Source organism: Bufo gargarizans, chromosome 2 (assembly GCF_014858855.1).
Source record: "Bufo gargarizans isolate SCDJY-AF-19 chromosome 2, ASM1485885v1, whole genome shotgun sequence".
NCBI classification, from domain to species: Eukaryota; Metazoa; Chordata; class Amphibia; order Anura; family Bufonidae; genus Bufo; species Bufo gargarizans.
In genome coordinates this window covers 456,242,023-456,251,239 of record NC_058081.1, presented here as the reverse complement: position 1 = coordinate 456,251,239, position 9,217 = coordinate 456,242,023, and positions in this window count along the sequence as shown.

The following is a 9,217-nucleotide window of genomic DNA, read 5'->3' as shown; positions in this document are numbered from 1 at the left end:
CACCTCTGCTGCCAGGGTACGAAACTCAATGGCGTATTCAGCTACGGATCGTGAACCCTGTCTGATGGACATAAGGAGCTTCGCGGCAGAGGCAGCACGAGCCGGCGCATCGAATACCTTCCGAAGAGAAGCAACAAAACCGGAAAACTCGGCAACCACCGGATTGTTGTTCTCCCATAAAGGGCTGGCCCAGGCCAAGGCCTTGTCCGAGAGCAGCAAGATCAAGAAGCCCACCTTTGATCTCTCAGTAGGAAAGGCATGTGGCAGCAACTCGAAATAAATGCCCACCTGGTTAAGGAAACCTCGGCACTGAGTTGGCTCTCCCCCAAAGCGCTGTGGAAGGGGGCAGAACCGGTCATACCCCGAAACTCCGCAGGCGCAGCAACAGGTGTCGGGGTAGACTCTGGCGCAACAACCGGAGCGGCAGTAGGAGCGGGCCCAGGAGCGACAACCGACCCATCGGCAACGGAAGCTAAATGAGCCGTGCGTTCAAGCAGGGTTTGCAACGCCACAGCGAACCGACCCAACAGGTGATCCTGCTGATCAAGTCTGGCAACCAGCGTAGGTAGCGAGGATGGCCCTGTACCGTCAGAATTCATGGCTTGGTCCTAATGTCATGGAACCATGAACCAGACGTACAACAAGAGATAAGTGGAAATAAGAAGGCTTTATTGAAAATCAAGCTGTAAGGCAAAAGTCCAAACGGATGGCTAAACCGAAGCAGGGTCTTGCGAAGCCAGAGGTCAGGAACCAGAGGGGTAGTCAGACGAAGCCTGGATCGGGAACCAGCAGGGTAGTCAGATGAAGCCTGGATCAGGAACCAGCAGGGTAGTCAGACGAAGCCAGGATCAGGAACCAGAAGCAGCAGCAGTCTTAGAAGCATGTGAACACAGGAGGACCAAGCAAGGAACTGAAGCCACAGACCTCCTATATATATATGAGCTAGGCATCCAGCTCCTCCCAGTGGGAAGGAGAAGCCGCAGGGTGGGAGGCTACAAGAAACCCAGAAACCAAGATGGCCGCCAGCACATGTCAAACGAAGGAGAACAGCAAGAAGGTAAGACCATGACACCTGGTCACTCTGTGGTCTCCTGATGCTGCTGCCACCTCCACACTATGTCACCTTGCCACTCTGTGGCCTCCTGATGCTACTGCCACCTCCACACTATGTGACTTTGACACTCTGTGGCCTCCTGATACTGCTGCTGCCACCTCCAGACTGTCAATGTGTCACTCTGTGGCCTCCTTAAGCTGCTTTTACCTCACCATTATGTCATAGGGCCACTCTGCTGTATCCTGATGTTGCCACCAACTACAGACTCTGTCATTGGGACACTCTGTGGTCTCCTCATGCTGCTTCCACCTCACCACTATGTCATAGGGCCACTCTGTGGACTTATCATGCTGTTACCACCCTCCCCACTTCATGACTGGGCCACTATTTAGCCTTTTTGGCCTGGCTGACATCATCAATTATTTGACCCTTCTTCTGATCTGTCAGAAGGAAGGAAGGAAGGAAGGAAGGCCTGTATGGTTCCATCAGAATTGGCTTATGATTTGGTAGCCAAAAGCAGGAGTAGGTGCAAAAAACAGAAGACATGCAAATATTCAATTCACGTGTCATCTCTGTTTTAGTTCCACGCCTGTTTTCTTTTGGCATTAGCAATACTCATGAATTACTGACCAAATGCTGATCGAATTAAGGCGGATGCTTAACAGACAGGATCTGTTTTTTGTAGGTTATTGTTCTGTCAACACAAACTTACTGCTGACACCCTCTCCACTTTGTCAGGGGGCTCTACTTGTCTAAGCGTTTAATAGAACAGGTCCTGTAGACATCTATGTGGAATCATTTGACGACGGTGTAAAAGGAGTGTGCTTCTTTTTGGCGCTAACATCGACTTGTAAAGATGAGTTCATACTTGAGTTATTTGGTCAGTTTTGGCCTTGTGACTGCCAAAATAAGTGAAGTGTGCAGTGATTCTAAGAGCCACACCTGTCATCTGCATGTCATACTGACTCACAGTATTATTTCACTACCACAGCAGACTCCATATGCAAATTACTGCAAGGCACAGTGTTCTACACCACTATGAAGGCTTTCTGCAGCCAGGAAATAGCTGTTTTTGGCGAAATTCGCAGTGAATAGATTCGGATCAAACCAAATTCTTTCAAAAAATTTGTCAAACCAGCCGAATCTAAGTTTGCTCATCTCTAGCTGTAGCAATAAAAAAAAGTATCAAAATTGTTAATTTGCCATTATTTTACTGCTTATTATTTTACTGTTCTTAACCCCAAAAATTTTATAAAGTGTGATCAAAAAGACACCCCACCCAAATTGTATCAATAAAAACTATAAATCATCCCGCAAAATAAAAAAAAATAGCTCCCACACAGCTCAGTAGACATAACTATAAAAAAAAAACTTATGGGGGGTCAGAATATGGTGATGTAAAAAAAAAAATGTTTTTCAAAGTTTAAATTTATTTCTTCAGTATTTAAACGTATAAAACCTATACATATATGGTACAAAACCCGTAAAACTGTCGAGGGATTGCGTGTTTTTTTCAATTCCATCCCATTTGGAATTTTTTCCCCGTTTCCCACTACATTGTATACCATATTAAATGGTGGCATTAGAAAGTACAACTTGTCCCACAAAAACTAGACCTTATATGGATATTTGAACAGAAAAATAAAATTGTTATTGCTCCAGGAAGACAGGAAAGAAAAATGAAAACACAAAAACCTCTGGTTTTCTAAGGGTTAAGCAGGTTCTTATATATTAAGGGGAGATTTATCATGCTAGGAATTTTTGGTCAGTTTAGTTGAAGTCTATTTTTTGGGAAAAATTCGCTTTGACCCGAATTTATTTGTGCAAATTACGTTAAAAACGGCTATTTTCTGGCTGCAGAGAGACTTTATAGTGGTGTAGAACAATGTGCCTTGCAGTAATACGCATAGGGAGTCTGCTTTGGTAGTGAAATAAAACTGTGAGTCCGTATGACATGCAGATGACAGGCGTTGCTCTTCGAATCACTGCACACTTCACTTATTTGGGCAGTCACGGGGCCAAAACTGACCAAATAACTCAAGTATGAACTTAGCCTTACAGGTCTATGTTAACGAATCGCGCCGCTTTTAAACCGTCGTCAGCTGATTCCACATAGATGTCTACAGAACCTCTTCTATAAAATGCTTATACAAGTATAGCCCCTGACAGAGTGGAGTGGGTTTTAGCAGTAAGTTTGTGTGGACGTCACTGATTATTTTGCACTTCCTCTGATCCGTCAGAACAATAACTCACAAAAAACGGATCCTGTCTGTGGAGCATCCGCCTTCACTCGGTCAGCATTTGGTCAGTAATCAGTATTGCTAATGCCCAAAAAAATGGAGTGGATCCAAAACAGAGATGACACATGAACGGAATATTTGTAAGTCCTCTGTGTTTTGTATCCACTCCTGCTTTTGGCTACCAAATCACAAGCCAATTCTGATGGGATCATAGAGGCCTTACAGCTGCTACACAGACAGGATCAATTGTCCGTTTCATTTTACCTTCCTTCTGACAGATCAGAGGAAGGGTCAAATAAATGATGATGTCATCTAAGCCAAAAAGGCTAACTAGTAGCCCAGCAATGAAGTAGGGAGGGTGGGAACAGCATGATAAGTCCACAGAGTGGCCCTATGACATAGTGGTGAGGTGGAAGTAGCATGAGGAGACCACAGAGTGTCCCAATGACAGAGTCTGTAGTTGGTGGCAACATCAGGATACAGCAGAGTGGCACTATGACAGAGTGTGGAGGTGGCGACAGCATCAGGAGGCCACAGAGTGACATGGTGACATAGAATGGAGGTAGAAGCAGCATGAGGAGGCCAGAGAGTGGCAAGGTGACATAGTTTGGAGGTGGTGGCACCATTAGGAGGCCACAGAGTGGCACAATGAGAGAGTGTGTAGGTAGCAGCAGCATGAGAAGACCACAGAGTGGCAGGGTGGCATAGTGGTGAGGTGAAAAGAGCATGAAGAGAGAGTGGAGGTGGCGGCAGCATCAGGAGGCCACAAAGTGGCCCAATCACAGGGTGTGGAAGTGGTGGTAGCATCAGGAGGCCACAGAGTGGCTAGGTGACATAGTCTGTAGGTGGCAGCAGCATCAGGAGGCCACAGAGTGGCACAATGACAGAGTGTGGAGGTGGCGGCAGCATCAGGAGGCCACAGAGTAGCAAGGTGCATAGAGTGGAGGTAAGAGCTGCATGAGGAGGCCACAGAGTGGCAAGGTGACATAATTGGGAGGTGGTGGCAGCATCAGGAGGCCACAGAGTGGCCAAATCATAGAGTCTGTAGGTGGTGGCAGCATCAGGAGGCCACAGAGTGGAACAATGACAGAGTGTGGAGGTGTCGGTAGCATTAGGAGGCCACAGAGTGGCTAGGTGACATAGTGGTGAGGTGAAAGCAGCCTGAGAAGTCCACAGAGTGGCCCAATGTCATGGCATATGGTGTGCACTGTGACACTTTTGCTAAGCTTGCGGTTGCCTGCAGCAACTTGTAGCTTTCTATGCTTGTGTGTGCACTTCCCCTTTAGCTGGCTTCCTTCCCTTGTCTGGTGTTGGAAGGGTTAACGCCCTTCCTAGTGTTTGGTTAACACTGGGTTTATGTGTGCGTGGGTGTGGCTGCTTGGGCTATTTAGCCTCTGCTGGATGCCTGAAGCTGGGGGGTACTCCAGCCATGGTGTGTACTGGAGCTATGCTCCTGGTCTTCATATGCCATCTCCTTATAGCTGTATGTGTTCCCCTCTCCTTGCAGCCTGGCCTTAGATAGAGACTCCTGTTCCTCAGTGTTGTGGATGAACAGGTAGTCTCTCCCCTGCTCCTAAGTGAGGGATTTCCAGGGCGACTCAGGATATTAGGTATCCAGTGTACGAGCCGTCCCACCATCGGGGTCCGCTCATATGGTGAGGAGTCAGGGAGAGGATTAGTGACGCGGTAGGAGGTGACCTGCTCCCTTATCACTCCATTTGGCTAGGCTGATCCCCTTTTCCGTTTGCCACCGCACGGTGGGAGGTTTCCCCCACTCTCCACCGTGACACCCAATCACAGGGTGTGGAGGTGGTGGCAGCATCAGGAGGCCACAGAGTGGCTAGGTGACATAGTCTGTAGGTGGCCGCAGCTTCAGGAGGCCACAGAGTGGCACAAAGACAGAGTGTGGAGGTGGCGGCAGCATCAGGAGGCCACAGAGTAGCAAGGTGACATAGAGTGGAGGTAGGAGCAGCATGAGGAGGTCACAGAGTGGCAAGGTGACATAATTTGGACGTGGCAGCAGCATCCAGAGGCCGCAGAGTGGCAAGGTGACATAGAGTCGAGGTTGGAGCAACATCAGGAGACCACAGAGTGGCAAGATGACATAGTGTGGAGGTGGGTGGCAATACCAGTACCCTCTGAAGATGGTGGGTGAAAGAAGGAGCACTTGGCATCAGATTTGTGGCATCAGGCTGGTGGCAGCATCAGAATAGTAACTGAGGCAGGAAGCCAGAAGAAACCTGTCTCTTTTGTCAAAGTGTTGGTGTGGCACCTTGGATGATCTAGTCTGATGCATCAGAAATTGGTGGGTGGAAATCTTGGCTGATCCACGCCTGATTCATCTTGACAAAGGTCAGTCTCTCCACATTTTTGGTGGACAGGCGAGTTCTTCTTGGGGTAACTGTGGCCTCCGCCGCACTAAACACCCGCTCTGATGCCAGACTACTGGAAGGACAGCTTTTCCAGGGCAAACTTGGCCAGTTGCGGCCACAAATCGAGTTTGGCTACTGCTGATGAAGCTGGTACTGCTCCTGCCACCCCACCCCTCCCCAGCAGCCATGGCAGTGGAACGTGAGCACAGAGGTCCCCCGGTCAAACCTGTGATAGTATAGACGATGGTGCAGATTGGCAGCAGCCAACTGACTACATAGGATGTGTCTATAGTAGTTCAGTTTGTTCTCTTTCTCAGCGGGTGACCAGTGATCATTTTGGACCAGTAGCGAGGGTCCAACAAGGTGGAGAGACAGAAGTTAGCCCTCTGCTGAATGGTGACAATTCAGCTGTCACTACCCAAGCTAGTGAGCATGCAGCAGGCCATTTGCACAAGAGACTCGGAGGGACTCCCTGCCTCCATCTCCACCTCATACTGCCATGGTGTGTCTGGGTCCTCTGCCTCATCTTCCTTATCCCCCTGTAGCTCCTCTGGCTGCTCCTCTCCTGTCATCTGTGCAGCAAAACCACCCATTTTGCTAGACATTGCTTGTGCTCCAAAGTCCTCCTCCTCCAGTTCAGCCCTCACAAGGCTCATGTGGCCATGAGATCTAGGCGCCACGTCTCCAGTCCCCTGACCAGCCATATTTACCAGCATCTGTTCCAGGACATGAAGTAATGGAATGACATGGTTCATTCTGTAGTATTTGGGACTGACAAATAATATGGCCTCTTCAAAGGGCCTGAGCAAATGGCAGGTGTCATGCATGAACTGCCACTGGCTGACATCGAAATAACACATGGGAGTACTCCTGTCTGCTTGGATCATCAAGAAATCGTTGATGGCCTTTCTCTGTTTGTACAGTCGGTCCAACATATGGAGGGTGGAAACAGCATATCAGCCCATGTTGGGGGATGGCGTTTTGTCGCTGCAGCTCAAGGAGGGTGTGCTTTGCAATTTACGAGTGGCTGAAGTACATGCAAAGTTTCCTGGCCATTTTTAGGATGTCTTGCGGATGGGTAATATGCAAAGAGAGAAAAAAAAGGAGTTGGATGTATGGATTTTTAGGTGGAAGGAAATGGGGGACTGGGGAGGGACTAAGAGGCGCCAAGGGAGTACCACCAAGGGGTGATGTTAAAACATGGAAGCAAGTGGATTTTTTATATACAATCTATATGGTGTAGAGAGATGGATATGATGTATGTGCATGATAGTCCAAGAGTAGGGCGGCAGTTCCCCAAACCATAAAGAAGAAATCAGCACACAGAACGCGAGCTGTTAGACAAAATTGGATGAGGGAGGGTGGGTGGAATATTTCAGAGCTATTCTGAAACTACCGTGGGGGCGCCACAGAGACAACAAGGCGTGATATGAGTAAGAATAATGGATGAATAGACATATTGGAATATTGGACTGTAAAAAAATATTTTTGAAACCTATATTCAAAATGCGTCTCATGAGTAGATAGCATATATAGGTGCATATTAATGTCTTATTTAGAAAATGATTATAAATTTGAAAGGCACACCGTCACATAAAGGGACTAACGATCCCAAGAGGAGGTGCTCTGTGAAGGGGCTTGTCAAGCCACTAACAACACTAAATATATCCACGGCACACTCGTATATTGCATATAATTCAGTAGAATTTATTTGTTTGAACAACACCAACTTGGTATTTCAAGTCATAGAAAGAGGGCCAACGTTTCGGTCCACCCGGGACCTTGATCACGGCCTATAAACAATACAGAAAATATATATATAACATCAGTATGGTGTTGACTAACAACTTTTTTTACAAAGTAAAAGAGAAACAAGGAAGTAGATCTATATTAACATAGGAATATTACCAATTGATATTAAGACAGAAGGGGACCTACATTTTATATCTCATTTTATATCAAGTATCAACATAAGTCAAAATAGAAATCTGATCAAACCTAGGTCACCTGTCTTAAAGTTCCTTTGTAATCTCATAAAGAGCTTATATAGAAATATATAAATAAGATAGTATCTCTATTGCAGATGACCAGGTGATCAGAGCCAAGTAATACAATGCAACATGCGCCATATTATACATATGAACAGCTCCCCTTACATATATAGATAAGTAGTATATAGACCTAGGAGACATAAGACAAAATATATCGGAACACGTTTACCTGTTTAAAGCGGAATCGATGTGCGCTCGTTGGTGGTATAGGGGAGACTGGCCGCAGACCGCTAGTTATAGTGAATGCGCCTCGTGTGTTTCGGCGTCTGACGTCATATCCCCGCGTCTGGTTGCAAATTTTGTGTTTAATCTGTCTGTATATAACCCATGTCGTGTATATGGCTGTATTTATTGTTTACATTGAAATAATGCGCTCAGTATTGGAGTATAGGTGAGATATCGCATCAGACTTGACTCACGCATGCGCACCACAGCGCTGAGACGGCTTGGGTTCCATTTGCAACCAGACGCGGGGATATGACGTCAGACGCCGAAACACACGTGGCGCATTCACTATAACTAGCGCTCTGCGGCCAGTCTCCCCTATACCACCAACGAGCGCACATCGATTCCGCTTTAAACAGGTATACACAGGCCAATATGTTAATTTGTTTTGCTATCTATCATTTAAAACAATAGCTCTTGTTCCGATATATTTTGTCTTATGTCTCCTAGGTCTATATACTACTTATCTATATATGTAATGGGAGCTGTTCATATGTATAATATGGCGCATGTTGCATTGTATTACTTGGCTCTGATCACCTGGTCATCTGCAATAGAGATACTATCTTATTTATATATTTCTATATAAGCTCTTTATGAGATTACAAAGGAACTTTAAGACAGGTGACCTAGGTTTGATCAGATTTCTATTTTGACTTATGTTGATACTTGATATAAAATGAGATATAAAATGTAGGTCCCCTTCTGTCTTAATATCAATTGGTAATATTCCTATGTTAATATAGATCTACTTCCTTGTTTCTCTTTTACTTTGTAAAAAAAGTTGTTAGTCAACACCATACTGATGTTATATATATATTTTCTGTATTGTTTATAGGCCGTGATCAAGGTCCCGGGTGGACCGAAACGTTGGCCCTCTTTCTATGACATGAAATACCAAGTTGGTGTTGTTCAAACAAATAAATTCTACTGAATTATATGCAATATACGAGTGTGCCGTGGATATATTTTGTGTTGTTAGTGGCTTGACAAGCCCCTTCACAGAGCACCTCCTCTTGGGATCGTTAGTCCCTTTATGTGACGGTGTGCCTTTCAAATTTATAATTATTCGTTGAGTTGTGAAATTGTGCACCCGCTTCTATGTCTATTACGACCTTTTCATATGATAATGCCACTGCTGAGGGGATCGTCTCTAAAGTAACAGCCTCAAGTGATTTTTTACATATTTCACATAGTGAGGTGAAGTCTAGGGATCTTGAACGGGAATCGAAAAAATTAATTGGGTCTGAACTCCATTGTGCTACCCTAGCTGAA